Source organism: Pelmatolapia mariae, linkage group LG8 (genome assembly GCF_036321145.2).
Source record: "Pelmatolapia mariae isolate MD_Pm_ZW linkage group LG8, Pm_UMD_F_2, whole genome shotgun sequence".
NCBI classification, from domain to species: domain Eukaryota; kingdom Metazoa; phylum Chordata; class Actinopteri; order Cichliformes; family Cichlidae; genus Pelmatolapia; species Pelmatolapia mariae.
Genome location: NC_086234.1, coordinates 5,048,847 through 5,053,926, shown reverse-complemented (window position 1 = coordinate 5,053,926; position 5,080 = coordinate 5,048,847).

The following is a 5,080-nucleotide window of genomic DNA, read 5'->3' as shown; positions in this document are numbered from 1 at the left end:
TTTCTGGTTTTAAATGTCTCTGTTTGTTGTTTCAGGGATGAAATATTTTCACTGTGGAGAAGGATATCTGTGTTTAAATAGAAGACGGACAAACTCGCCACAAACATGAGCTGTTTGATTTAGTTTTCTTAAGATTATCTTAAAAAATATAAAGCATATATTCAAGCCTCTGACAGGCATGTGTGATAAAGCCAGGACTTCAGTCTGATTGTCTTTTATTTTCTTTTTAAATTAGTTTTCCTTTTTATTGGCACATACATTATAAACATATTTAATTGCTTTTATTTAACTAAACAGCAGCTCTTGAAATTTAAAAGCAATCTTTTGCACGATTGTCGAGTCTTAATCGTAGACGAGAGCCAAACTCAGGCATACACAGCTTAATGTAAAATACATTTCTGAGATGGTGATGAGTTCTCAGTGACCTCGACCTCAGGGTGTGACAATTATGTGTGTGAAAGGTTGTAGCGAGAAGCCCTTTGAAGGTCACGGGTCTGAAAAAGTGCCGTATAGCTGGCAGTCTCACATTATTCTGTTATTCAGGCCTGAATGTGGCAACTCAGCGACCATGAGAGAATTTTTAAAAAAGGTTTGTGTACATGCGACATAACGCCTCCCATCACTTTATTGGTCGCAAATAAAATCCCAGAAAGTGCCATAAACAGTTTAGGTGTCTGCAACAGCTGTGGGAAAACAACTAAATAAAGATTTAAAGAGACTGAAAGGTCAGATTTAAATTTTCACACACATTACAGGTACACAAATAAACTCACACACAAATATACAGAAGATAGTGAAATAGAAAAAAATTTAAGGCTTTTACACATTTCTATTTTTATCAAATAAAAGGTTTAATATAAGGTGAATTCCTTGAAGACCGACGGCGTTATTGGAAAACTTCTGAAACTGCTGTTCAATGAAACTTTTATGATGCTCACGCTGTTCCTGTGTATTTGTGTTGGTTTTATTGGCATTGCTAAGAAGGTGATAGTTCAGTTTCATTTATTATTGCAGTCATAGTGCATGTTTAAGGGATGGGAAAAAATGTATGATAGGATTGTGTTAAATTGTAACCATGCATTACAGAGGAAAGAAAATGTTTAAAGAGAGAAAGATAATATATAACATGTCAAATCTACATATTAGGTCTTAATAATAGATTTTTCAGTTCTAGTCATTAAAGCGAGCTCTCTAAGAAAAAAAATATGATCCAAAATGTACAGAAGTATGTAAACAAGGCTCTCATTATACTCACATTGGACACAGATGTGTATTTTCTGTATAAACTTGTGTGAGTCTAAAGGATAAATTGACTGATGAGCACACAGTGGCTCAGTCCGTCTCTGATGATCAGAAGCTGTTAAATCCCCGTGAAGCCTTTAAACTAGAGGAATTTGTCTTGCTGACACAGTTAAACCACACCGGCCTCCTGCAGCTCTCCAGCTCGCAGCACACTGCCCTAAAAACGTCCAGGCTGAGCCGAGCGCTCTCTGGGAGGTCGTGGGTTGATGGAAGACAAAGCTCTGCCTGCTCAGCACATTACAGTCTTGTAGCCGTGGGTGGTGACACCAGAGGACCGGGAGGAAAGACATGCAGTGGAGGAGCCGAGAGGGAAAAGCTTTAAACAAACTCGTCACAGAGGGTTAGGGTCACGACAACAGTGCGATTTTTCTGTGTGAACACCACCAGCTCGTGTTCAGCTCAGCTCTGTGATGGAAAGCAAACTTTTTATGAAACTTACAGAAACGAGTCACATTGTTAGGAGCTGAATGTGTGCAGTGCGCAGAAGAGGACAATCATCTCAGTACAAACATAAGCTGTTACAGCAGTTTGTGTTTGTGCAGGAGCACATTTCATGAAATATGATGTAGTGTTTAAAGTGATTAAAGATATCCTTCACATTAACACATCCAGCACATATTACTGTAATTACACACGATGAACTAACTGTATAATTACAAATGTTTTAATTATTGTGTTCATATTTATTAACAATTATAACCTGTAACATGAGATTAGACTGATAAAAATTACCCTGAATGGTTAAATGGGGGCATACTTATTGCAGTCTTTGGCGCCCTCGTGTGGCAGGAGGCTGTCATTACAGCTTTCTCCACATGTGCTCCAAACTATACATCAGCGGTGCGTTTGATACTTACTACAACACACAATGTAACGAAGAACAGCTGTGCGAACCTCTGCACAGGCGGGCACGCGAAGAAGCACGTGAGGCAGCCTCCAGGTGCCGCCACAAACCTGGTTAATCTGAACTTCATGTGTTTCCTTGTGAGGGTTTGCAGCATTAGTTGCTTGTTTTGTTGGAAAATGCAGGCATGTTTGTGGAGTATTTTTCAGTTTACTTTATATGTGTACAGTATTAATTCAAAATAGGGTCACAGCTCCTCGTTCTTTGTTTCAGGAAGCCTGTGACTGATTGTTTTTACCATGTAAAAGATGAAAATACTCATCTTCTCTGATTGGCCTTACCTTGTGGCCGATTATTTCACAATAAAGTTTCACCCCACGAGGCGCCTCTTTGACCCAACCATAGACCACAGATTTTTCTTGGAACAATCTGTGGAATAACCTTTCTGAGAAAACCCCAGAGCCCCTTCAATTTCATGGCTTTTTAGTGAAATGGAAAAGTTTTATTGAGAAGAGCTACCCTTTTCACTATTGATTCATCTGCAGGGGACCTGCAGGGTGTTTTCAAAAGGGACACACTGATAAACTGTGTTTTCCTACAGCAACCAGCTGCAGATGTTATTTTGTCTTTTTTTTACTTAGCCTCTGTTGGACGACAAGACAAGACAGGCTTGTATTTATCGAACTTTTCAGGCACAGAGGCTTCATTTACACTTTTGCCATCCTTTCTCCTTTCATTGTTTCTTTCTATTAAAGTTAACGTTACTAATGAATTTCTTTAAATCTGCACCACAACCCAAGCAATCTGTTCTCCCCGACCCCCCACTGATGTTCATAATCTGCTGTGTGAGCATCCAAAGCTGTCGGGTAACTGAGTAACAGGTGTAAAATTTCCCTTTTAAGGTAAAAACCAGCAGAAATAGGAAGTGTGATTACCTGTATTTACTTAAATTATCCCTATAAATGAATTTCTAAACAAAGCAATGGACATTTAACAGTTAGTATCACTTTTATTTCTTTATTATTCATCCATCCATTACTTAGCTGTGTCTACTATTTTGCATGTAGAATAAAAAAAACTTTGAAGACATTTTCAAGGACAGAAAGTCAAAGCTTCTAAAACCCTGTGATTTGGGGGTTTAACTAAGAGTTACTTTGTTCTGATTAATTTGTGGACATGTCTTAGTTTGTCCCTACAATGTACTTAATCTGGTATTATAAAAGAAGAAATAAGTATATACAGAGAGCCTTTCATCTGACTGAATGAATTTGTTAAAGCATTTGCACAAATATAACCAATAATTATGGACCTATTAAACCTCTGCCAGACTAAAGTGATAAAAGTATTACATCAAACGATTCAACTTTAATTCCTACAGTGTCAATAACAGTCGCCTCAAACTGGCTTATATTATATATTAGATAGAGAACCCCAACAATCATCTACGAGTAGCATTTGGCGACACTGTCTTTTCACAGGAAGAGACCTCTAACAGAACCAGAATTGAAAGGGACAGAGAAGAGAAGAGAAGAGGAGAGAAGAGAAGAGAAGAGGAGAGGAGAGAAGAGAAGAGAAAAAACAAAAAACATAGAGAAAGTGGACAAAAGTTAAAGACACGCAGCAGCTGAATGTAAACAAAGTTGAACTCGGATCAGCTGATCTCACTGCCAGCTCAGCTCAGATTTCATATATGGTGCATTTCTTAAGCTGCTTTAGCCTTGTCACAGTTGCTGTGCGTCAGCGAGCCACTTTGCAACCCACCTCCACTCGACCTCCTCCTTTCCTGCTCTCAGACCTCCCCCACTGCTGTTCATACTACACCAAAATAGTTAAGTAACAATATAAACAACTGACTGGTAGAAAAGTTCCTATTTTTTACTTTCCACTATAAAAATGTCTATTTTTATAGAAAAAAAAATTCTCTGTGAATTAACCAGAACTTTATGTTTTATATTCGTACAGGACAGTCTGGGCAATGAGCTTACCAGAGCTTTTTCTGTCATTTGACTAATTTTATTTATAGAAAAATCACGACATGCTGTTGAAATTGCACTTTTAATCTCAGGGATTGCTGTTATAGATACACTAATTTATTTCTTTACACTGACAGAAAGGGGAGTTTCAGTGGTGCCCCACTCAAAACCAAAGTGGGCTGTATGTGGTCTACTGTGTAAGTTTTGACATCCATAGTTAGATCAAAGTTGTAACACCAGGTCTAAATTTCTGCAGATACAAGAATTAGTTTTGAACTCAATTTAGTAAAACGTGGAATCAAATTATGATTCTTCCCCTGTTTTCTCTTTATGAGATATATTGTAGTGGTTGTAATGACAGAAGAAAGTTGTGAGACGTCATTTTATTTGACTTTTTCGGATTTCTATGGATCATTTTTTAAGTCTTTAGCTCTCAAATGCTCATTTCAATAAGAGGTTTAGAGAGGTGGAACTTCTTAAAGCTCATTCAACCTGACTATAACTTTTTCTCATAAATTCAGACTTTCCCAGTCAAACATCTGGAACAAACTTTGCAGAATCCTGACTAAACTCCGGGCTCAGCAGCCCCGGATGTGCAACTTGTCTGCAGTCAATTAGTGAAATTACTTTCCTGGAACAAGCAGAAGTCCAGTTTGCCCACCCACACTCGTGTTTTTAGACTCATGAAACACGAAAAAACTGGCAGAGATTTCCCAGAAGCAGTGCGAGTTTTAAAGCAGCGATGACTGTCGGGTTAGAATAACCTTCGCTTCCACCCGCGTGGGTGGGAGGAGCTACCAGTCACCGACTCCAGCTGCTTTCTTCACCTCCCACCACAGCTCACCGGGCTGCCTCGGGAGCAGGATCGTACCGACGCCACCTCATCCGTCTCCTCTCCCGATCCCGATGAAGTGATACACCTGCAGCCACGTTTGGACGATGAAACATCAGAAAGACCAGC